Below are 10,780 nucleotides of genomic sequence, written 5' to 3'. Positions count from 1 at the left end.
CTCAGTTCTATTCCCTAGGAATCTACCAACACTCAAGGTCCCTCACATTTCAAGGAACCTCTGCTTGAACTGGCAGCACCAGGCACATCACCTATGAAGTGCCATGAGCATGTGACGCTAGAAATCAAGGCACTGACCCTGCAAGATCATTCCAGCTGATAGGAGGGAGAATTAGAATCACTACAGTCGTCATTGGGCTTTGTAGCAACATCTGTGGTTACCTGTTGCTCTCCTTGGTGCTGAATGTGGTGCTGGTCCTATTTATTGGCGCTTTGAGTGGGCTCTGACCCTGGGCATTCTTTTGGTTAAGGGATTCAGGTGACCCTTAGGCTGAAAAGGGTTCCCCACTCCTGCCTTCCGTCATGATGGCTGTAGTCTAGGGTTGAAGAGCAAAAAGCCATTGCTTGAGCTCAATACTAGGTGGAGTGTTGCTCAGCCCGAAATTCAAGCCTGGACAGCATTTCTAGCCAGCCTAAAACAGGAGGAAATAATGGGATTCTTGAGGAGTAGCTGTATGCTGGGATTTGGAAGAGCATCAACCTCACTTCTTCTTCTACAGTACAATTCCAAATGCCTCACTATTTGGTGTTCCAGCTGTAATATGGCTGTTGGCAGCAGCTAAAATATTCACAGCACACAAAAAATGTTCTTGATGTTTCTACTAAAAGGCATCTCCTCACATCCTCCAATTTTGCTGACAAATCAAGATACGTGGACCCCTTTGTCATTTCTGATTTTTCCTGTATTCTTACATTTGCTCTTGTTTGTGTTTATATCTTATGTGTGTTGGTATAAAGTGAATCTTACATTATTAACAAACAAACAAACAAACACAAGTCCAGATATACCACCCACACTGCTTTCTGGCTCACTTTGCAAGCGAGAAGCTCCATCGTCAGGTACCAGTTCCTTGCAGAAGACAATTTGCTCCAGCGTTGCAGGGTGTCTGTACCTTTGCATCTTTTAGTGACATCACATCTACTTTCACCTGAAATGAAGAATGGAACTGCCTATTGCTGTACAATAGCAGCTCGAAAGCACGCCAAAAAAAGTGCAAGTAGACAAATAGGTACCGCTCCGGCAGGAAGGTAAATGGTGTTTTCATGCGTTGCTCTGGTTTCGGTGTTCCAATACGCCAGAAGTGGCTTAGTCATGCTGGCCACATGACCCGGGAAAACTGTCTGCGGACAAACACTGGCTCCCTCGGCCTGTAAAGTGAGATGAGCGCCACAACCCCAGAGTCATCTGCAACTGGACTTACGTAACTGTCAGGGGTCCTTTACCTTTACCTTTATTGCAGTACAGGGGTAGACATTCAGTCTCCAGGACAATAGAGAGTTTACATGCCATGCGCTCCCCCCCCCCGCCGCCCCCGCCCTTAATACACTGCAAAGGCTGCTTTATATGCACTTGGCTTAAATAAGGCAGACTTGTGTTTATTCAGTCGATCTTACCTGACTTCGGTTGCATAAGGAAGTTTACATTAGCTAGAATTCCCCAGGCGATATATTTGAGGTTGAAAGTTTGTTTGCGCAGGGGTAGCGATGGAATCGCAAGTGTGTTCATGCGCGGCTGAAAGTTCCATTTATGTCCCAGTGTCATAAAAATAGCCTCTACCTTTGACAAGACAGACTTAACACCCGAGCTGTTGGGTCCAAGAGTATGCATAGGAAAGCAAAACACAGTGCAAAGTGTTAATCTAATGCATTTTTTCACCTGGTGGAATTTTAAACGCTTACAGAACCTTTAAGACTGGTTTTCCCTTGTCTTGGTAGTCTTTAATATCCTCCATGCACGGAATGCCCAATCACATGCAGTGTCTGTGTCTGGGACAGGACATTGCAAGGGTAATCAAAAGGCAGATCACCTAGTGCAGGACTGCCCAAACAGTTTGGTGAAGTGAGCATGCATGAGGGCCGACCAAAGTTGTTGAGCTTTTTTAACAATTTTACCTCAAAGTTGTTGAACTTTTTTTCCCAATTTAACCCAATGACATATACTGCCACGGAGGCCGGATTAAATTGACCAGCGGCCTGGATTAAGCCCTGAAAAGGTGTTATGTACTGAGTTGAATAGGATCCAAAATGCAGCAGTCTGATTGGACCTAGAACAATCGGGTCCAAAATGCAGCAGTCTGATTGGTCCTAGAACAATAGGATCCAAAATGCAGCAGTCTGATTAGTCCTAGAACAATAGGATCCAAAATGCAGCAGTCTGATTGGTCCTAGAACAATGCAGCAGTCTGATTGGTCCGCAGGAGCCACCCAATCCAGCTCCAGACGGAAGTGAATCCACAACCTGATTGGCCTACAGGAGAATCCTGGAATTAGCCAATCACGTGCAGCCCATTGTGTAAATAATGTATATAAAGCAGATACTGTGGGGGAACTAGTCATTCCTCCTCACCACTATGAGCTGAATAAAGAGCATGAAATCCACTCTCGACTCCGAGTATATTTCAAAAGGACTTTGGACATGCCTGACATAGTGATTTGAACTGAATCAACGAGGATTTCAGACTCCCAATTGTCCAACAATAGCAGTGGTTTCTGTCCCCGACATCTCCAGTTGAAAAAGGGTCAGGCAGCAGGTGATGTGAAAGAGGTTCATATAAGACCACGAAGACAGACGCTGCCAGGAGGGATGGGTTAATCTGTCAAATTTGAGTTCTCTCGCTTTCTCATTTTTCCCAGTCCTAAATTCAATTCTCCATATTTCCACATCAGTTTGCCATTTTTAAAAAACTCCAGCATTTTAGTGAGATTTTTTTTGTAACATATACCTTTCTGTATGCAAGTATACCTAGTATCAGGGCTTTTTTCAGCCAGAACTCACCAGAACTTACTTCTGACACCTCTCAGGTAGGCGTCCATTGCCGTTATAAAAGAACAAGGGATGCGTTTATGGTGAACTCTTTTTCTAGAAAAATAGCAGTGCCAAATAAAATGCATTTTTGTATGTGCTTTTCTTTAATATATGAATATTTATGCTCACTTCACTCTAACACTTGAATTTTTGTATGTGTGCCTTGGCTGGGAAGCTGCATTACATAATTCAGAGAAGTTCTCCGGGTGGGAAGAGAGTGCCCTTGTGCTCGGGTCCTCTTTGCCATCTGGTTGGCCACTGTGAGAACAGGATGCTGGGCTGGGCTTCAGTTCTTGCCCTGTTTTGGAAAGTAGAAATTAGGTTAGCTTGCCTATAGATGCAGCCTATAGATGCAAGCAAAGACATCACCTTGCTAACAAAGGTCCGTATAGTTAAAGCCATGGTTTTCCCAGTAGTGATGTATGGAAGTGAGAGCTGAACCATAAAGAAGGCTGATCGCCGAAGAATTGATGCTTTTGAATTATGGTGCTGGAGGAGACTCTTGAGAGTCCCATGGACTGCAAGAAGATCAAGCCTATCCTTTCTGAAGGAAATCAGCCCTGAGTGCTCACTAGAAGGACAGATCCTGAAGCTGAGGCTCCAGTACTTTGGCCTCCTCACGAGAAGAGAAGACTCCCTGGAAAAGACCCTGATGTTGGGAAAGATGGAGGGCACAAGGAGAAGGGGACGACAGAGGACGAGATGGTTGGACGGTGTTCTCGAAGCTACAAGCATGAGTTTGACCAAACTGCGGGAGGCAATGGAAGACAGGAGTGCCTGGCGTGCTCTGGTTCAGGGGGTCATGAAGAGTCGGACACGACTAAACGGCTAACAACAATAGATGCAACCTGAACCACATTTCTCTCTCACCTGTAGCTGTGCAAAACCATTGTACTGGGGATGCTTGAGCAAACAGGTGAAACAGGTATGGAAAAGGCAGCTTCCATTTTCCATATGAAAGCTTGAATATTGCCTCTTATTTGACACTGCAATTTGGTTTGTGGCATTTGAGATCACATCCCTTCATCAGATGTTGATATTACAGGCTGCTTTGCATGCATGCATGAAAGCCCCCCCCCCCTTTTGGCTTGAACATCCGAGAGCAACAAACGAGGCACAGCTGAACCTTTCGCCAGGCCCTGTGGCCTTGGCCCATCAAGCACCCACTGCTGCTTGAACCTGCTTTTCCTTTTATTGATGTACTCCGCGGAGTAATTATTCCAAGAAAGAGCAGGGAACATGTTTGCCTGAAGCAAAATAAATAAATAAACAGAGAAATCTTTATCGCTGTACTTCCTAAATGCAGACATTTGAATAACAGCAAGAACTGGCAGAGGTTGATTGTTTCAATAACTGCGAGGCAGTTGATTTCTATCATCTTTTACGTGGCTCCAGGCAGTTCTGCAGAATCAAGCATTTTGTGCAAGCAGTGAGTGTGTGTGCATTTCCTATGGGAATCCCCTGAAAGCAGTTTACTTGTGGAAATAGAATCGTAGAATCATAGAACTGTAGAATAGGAAGGGACCCCGAGGGTCATCTAGTCCAACCCCCTGCAATGCAGGAATCTCAGCTAAAGCATCCATGACAGGTGTCCATCCAACCTCTGCTTATAAACCTCCAAGGAAGGAGAGCCCCTAACCACCCTGAGGGAGCCCATTCCAGAACTGAATGTGGCCCTCAGGTTGAAAAAAGCTCTCTGCACCTGGTATACAGGCTAAGATCTCTTGTAAAACCTGTGCCGGGAAATTGGGTTAAAGAAAACCAAACACCCAATCATGCTGGGACACATAGCTGGCTTCTGCAAAGTGAACTGTGAAACAGTCTTGTTCCCCTTCGAGGGTTTCCGTTGTGGGCTCATCTACCGATCCAGTAAAAACACTACGCAGGCAAAGGGAGGGAAAAGAAATCGCAGAAGAGCAACATCAGCTTGGTTTCAGTCCAAATCCTTCAAGGTTGTTTATTTTAGTTTCTTTAAAAAAAAAATCTCTAAAAGTATGCAGGCCCAGTAGCCCAGGATTCCCAGATTCCAGTAATGGTAAAGTGGATAACTTGGTGTGGGCAATAATAGATTATCTTATTTACTACTGTTGATTACAAGGTAGGTAGGTAGGTAGGTAGGTAGGTAGGTAGGTAGGAAGGAAGGAAGGAAGGAAGGAAGGAAGGAAGGAAGGAAGGAAGGGTGGGTGGGTTCCAACTTGAATAAAATATTGGGGGAGCAGCCCTCTCAAATATTTTATTGAGCGGGGGGCAAAGAGACCTCGGCCCCTGGGAGTTGGCTCTTAAGGAAGCAAGGAAGCTATAAAAGTAGTGAGTTAACCTTTTAGAGGCCTTCTGCTTCAACTGGAGCCACATTCACACCACACATTGAACACATTACGATAAACAGTCATGGTTTGATGGGTAAAATAGCCTGTGATGTAGAACAAAAGTAGGGAAAAAATATTCAGGTGCAATGGAAAATATGCTTAGTAGCGCGGCACCGACACTATCCGCTAACTGCCATGAATACTTAGAGCAACCCTCGGTCATGCGGTACCTCGGGTTGCGAACAGGATCCATTCCGGAGGCCCGTTCACAACATGAAAAGAACGCAACCTGAAGCGCCGTATCTGCACAGGTGTGCGGTGTGATTTGGTGTTTGTGCGCATGCACGAAGTGCGATTTAGCGCTTGTGCACATGCGCAAGCAGCAAAACCCGGAAGTAACCCTTTCTGGTACTTCTGGGTCGCCGTGGAACGTAACCTGAAAGAACGTAACATGAAGCAAACGTAACATGAGGTATGACTGTAATCACAACAACAATAATGGCATGAGAACAGCCTGCTGGGTGAGGCCAGTAGCCCACCCAGTCCAGCGTTCTGTTCTCACTGTGGCCACCCAGATGCCTGGAGGAAACCCGCAAGTGGGATTCACGCTCAAGAGCATGCTCTCTTCCCGTGGTTTCAGGCAACTGGTATTCGAAAGCAAGAATGTCTCTGACCATGTAGGCAGAGCATAGCCATCATGGCTAGTAGCCATTGGGAGCCTTATTCTCCATGAATTTGTCAGGGTGAGGTAGCTGACAGGGGGGAAACCTACAAACATATTTTTCAAAATATTATCGAAAATGCTGATGAAATGCTGCCTCCCTACAGCTGAAGCACAATCCATAGGGGGAACAAATTGCCTGCAAGGAATTAGTGATGACCCTCACCTAGGAAAAACTCACCCTAATTAATACTTTATTTTATTTTTTTATAAAATGTTTATTAAGGTTTTTAAATACAGGTGCAAAAATAATAAACAATATAACATGTATCATAACATAGTTTCAAAGCTTCTTTGGACTCCCTCACGTCTCCCGCTCCCACTTACATCGTTATAAATTTTTACCAGCAATTTATCATCTTGTTTACATTCTTGTGTCCCGTTCATTTAAATATAATCCAATAATTCTCCAAAAAGTTTATATTTCCCTCGATCTCATTTATCATCCTGATTCCATCTAATTTAGTGGTGCACAGTTATTTATGATCTAGCATCCTTCTTAACATTCAACCAAATTACAGTATTTTTGTAAGTAAATCTTAAATTTCTTCCAGTCTTCTTCAGCCCTCTCCTCACCCAGGTCTCGGATTCTGCCGGTCATCTCAGCTAGTTCCATATAGTCTATCAGTTGCATCTGCCATTCTTCCAGTGTGGGTAGATCTTGAGTTTTCCAATGCTTAGCGATGAGTATCCTTGCTGCCGTTGTTGCATACAGGAAAAAAGTTCTGTTCTTCTTTATCACCCTCTGGCCGACAATACCCAGAAGGAAGGCCTCTGGTTTCTTAGGGAAGGTATATTTAAATACCTTTTTCAGCTCATTATATATCATTTCCCAAAAGGCCTTCACTTTAGGGCAGGTCCACCAGAGGTGAAAGAATGTTCCTTCATTTCCTTTACATTTCCAGCATTTGTTATCAGACAAATGGTATATTTTGGCAAGTTTAACTGGGGTCATGTACCATCTATATATCATTTTCATTACATTTTCCTTCAAAGCATTACATGCAGTGAAGTTCAACCCAGTGGTCCACAACCTTTCCCAGTCCTCAAACATGATATTATACCCAATGTCCTGTGCCCACTTTATCATAGCCGATTTAACCATTTCATCTTGTGTATTCCATTTTAACAGCAAGTTATACATTCTTGAAAGTACCTTAGTCTTAGGTTCTAACAGTTCTGTTTCCAATTTCGATTTCTCCACCTGGAACCCTAACTTTTTATCATTTTTAAAAACTTCTTTAATCTGAGCGTAGTGTAAGCAGTCTCGCACTTTATCTTTCATTTTCTCCAAACTCTGCAATTTCCAATTGTCTCCATCTTTTTCTAATATTTACCAATATTTTGGCCATTTGGTCTCCATATTGGGTCTTTTTCGGGCCTTCGCTTCCAGAGGTGATAGCCACCTTGGAGTTTTGTTTTCCAATAAGTCTTTATATTTTGTCCAGACATTAAACACTGCTTTTCTGACAATATGGTTCTTAAAGGCCTTATTGATCTTGACCTTGTCATACCATAAGTATGCATGCCAACCAAAAGCATTGTTAAAACCTTCCAGATCCAGTACGTCAGTGTCTTCGAGAAGTAGCCAGTCTTTTAGCCAGCAGAAAGCTGCGGCCTCATAGTACAACTTTAGGTCTGGCAGGGCAAAGCCCCCCCTAATTAATACTTTAAAGCACTACCAGAAGTTGATGCCAGCAAAGCACTTTGGAGACCAGTGGTCTACTCAGCTCTGCATGTTGTCCAATCTCTTTTTATCGAAAAGCAAAACCCTAATGCATCATTCCATCTCTGCGTAAGAAAGGCAGTCACAAATAAAGCAATAGCCCTTAAAGAGGAAATTGAAAACAAAAATAATTCCTGGAAGAATGCAAAGGCATAAATCATACCCTGAGATGGTCTGCTTGGTGATGGATCCATTATATAATTCCTCTAGCACTCAGTTTTAGCAGGGGCTCATCTGTGTCTTCCAAAGATGAGGCTTTGGTACGAATGACTTCCATATGTGTGCTAGCAAGCAGCTGGAAACTGGGCTTCTTCTCCTCCCCAATCAATCTTTGGTCAATCTAAGCCAAATAGCATGGCATATACAGTTTTCAGGTGATGGGAGTCCTGATAAACTTGAGCTTATATAAAATAATTGGCACTGTAGAATACTGAACTGGATGAAATAAATCCAAGGGGGGGGGAGGACCTTTTTCAGTCTGGGGTCTCCATGCTAGTGGTGAGTGAGGCCAGAGGCAAACATGGCTGGGGCAATGGATCTGACGCTTACCTTTGTACCATAGGTTGCATTCCAGCATGTAAATGGGGAGTTGCCTGTACTAATTGCACACAGTGAACGCTCACTGGAAGGACGGATCGCGAAGCTGAGGCTCCAATACTTTGGCCACCTCATGAGAAGAGAAGACTCCCTGGAAAAGACCCTGATGTTGGGAAAGATGGAGGGCACAAGGAGAAGAGGATGACAGAGGACAAGATGGTTGGACAGTGTTCTCGAAAATACCAGCATGAGTTTGACTAAACTGCGGGAGGCAGTGGAAGACAGGAGTGCCTGGCGTGCTCTGGTCCAGGGGGTCACAATGAGTCGGACACGACTAAACAACAACAACAAAAACCTTGAATGGATAGGTTAATTTCAAACAAGTTCTTCTATCCACTTATACTGGTGGAAAATCAGCTCTAGGACTCTGAAGGAAATCAGCTGATCTGGGATGAGTTACATAAAAACGGAGCTTACCAGCCAAAGTGAAACGCACACAGCATTACATAACGGCAAGCAGAGAGGCTCATTCGCTAGCGAGTGGTGACTGCGAGTCCCTGGATATTCTGATAATCTGATCCCAGTGCCTTAATAAAGCTTACACTACTAGGACACAATCTACCAATAGATGGAAATGTTGCCTGGAGTTCAGCTGGCTTCAGAACAGTCCTTAAGCCCTCAAGTGTGGGTGTTCTCCAAGAAACATTGAAAAGTCATTAGTGTCAAGCTCGTTCAAGTCACATGGCTGACCGCAGAGAATATGCTCCTGTGGCAGCTGAGAACGGTTTTGAATCCTGCACAGTCCCATGCTAACCTTCAGGTTTTTATTTGTACATATGGAATCCATTGTCGGACGATGTTGTTTCCTGGAAGGATTTCTTTCTTCATAGGAAATACTCGTTTTTTCCCCTCAAGTCTGCAAGATCACCTTTGGTTTAAGGCCTGTCAGTGCCATATTGTTCCCTAATAATCCCGTGATCATCTATGTTGCCGCCGAGGCTACAGAGAGTGTTGATGAAATAACAGCAGTGTCAAGAGCTGGGATTCTGCACGTGTGTTTGTTATGATAACCCCACCTTTTGTGTGATATAATTTCTGTTTGTAGAGGAGATGTGCTTCTTCTCCACGCCAAAATGCAAACCCTTAAAAAAGATGTTTCTTCTTGTTTTCTGTCTCTCTCTTACCCAGGGGCAAATGAAGGTTAACCGACAACAGGGGCGGGGCAAATTGCTGGCAGCGCATGCGTTGCCCTGCTACGTATGATGCAAACCATCCCCCTTTGATAGTCCTTCCTTCATGGAGTAAAATAAAAGTGGACCGGTGTAAATCCGATGTATGGTTGATTTACTATGAATTTATAACAGAAACGTCACATATGTCGTGTGTGTGTGTCGTGTTTGTACAAACTGAATGATGGGGGGGGGGGGTTTCCCTGCAACACTGCCACATGTAAAGCAGGATTCCTAACAGATGTGGAACAAACATTAAACGACACTTCTAACAGTCCAAGCTCTGTAGACCGACGTTTATAGGCAGGAACAGGACCATTGTTAGACAAGTGGAAGTCATAAGCCCTTGCCAATCTATTGCAAATTGCTAGGAGAGCTACCAGTAGAATCAGGGAGAAAATAGATTCAGTTTGCATTCGTTAGTATGGTTATTATTACTGTAATTTCAATTTATTACCTGCCCTTTGCCCTAAGGTCCCAGAGTGCATTGCAGCAATTAAAACCAGCTTAAAACAATTTATAATCACATAATTAAGCTGGATCTCAAGCACCAAAAGCCAGAATAAAGAGTGCATCTATTTTTTTAAAGGTGAAGCTACCCAATTCTCACTTTGCAAAACAATACGTGAACCGAAACTTCTATTCTTTGAAACTCACACGCCTCCATATTTGCAGTGTGGTTCTCTAGCCAAGTAAAGTGTACAGAAATGCATTAACTGGGACAAAGTGTGCCTAAAAATGCATATACTAGCAAAAAATAACATGCAAAAATGTGCTATATTAGATGTTGTTCTGCAGGAAACTGCTTTGAGGCAATGCACATATTCATGTCCATACATGCATTTTTAGAATTAAGCCTCAGTTCAATGAGTCTTGCTCCCAGGTACATGGGTACAGGATTGCAGACTAACTGTCCCCCACTGAAATCAATGGTGTTTAAAAATTACTGAACTACGGCTGGATCAAATCTGTTAACATCACTCTACTCATGTAGGAAATAAAGTCAGGGAAACTTGGGATTCGCTGAGCATGGCTTGTTTAAATAGCAGTTACATTATTTAAGGAAAGTTTATGATAACAAGACATACACTGACCATGGAAAACTGAGCCATAAATTAATTAAAAGGTTTTAAAATCATTTATTCTCGGTCCTGCATAGTACTGTGCTGCCTGAGACTTACTGGAGATAGAGTCCAACAAAATCTGGAGAAGGAAGGCTACTCTGAATTTACCATACTGTCATTCCTATTCAACTCAAGTCATTGTTTGGGGCATGTAAATTCCAGTGTATTTTTAGTCTTCTCATGCACATAAAAAGGAAGAATGGTGTTTTTATTAATTACTGTACTTTTCCATGTATAAGACTATGGTTTTTTACTCTAAAATAATGTTCAAG

The sequence above is a fragment of the Podarcis gaigeae genome (assembly GCF_964106915.1).
Source record: "Podarcis gaigeae genome assembly, chromosome: 3".
Taxonomy (NCBI): domain Eukaryota; kingdom Metazoa; phylum Chordata; class Lepidosauria; order Squamata; family Lacertidae; genus Podarcis; species Podarcis gaigeae.
The sequence above is the reverse complement of the archived record's forward strand: the minus strand, read 5'-3'. Positions refer to the sequence as shown.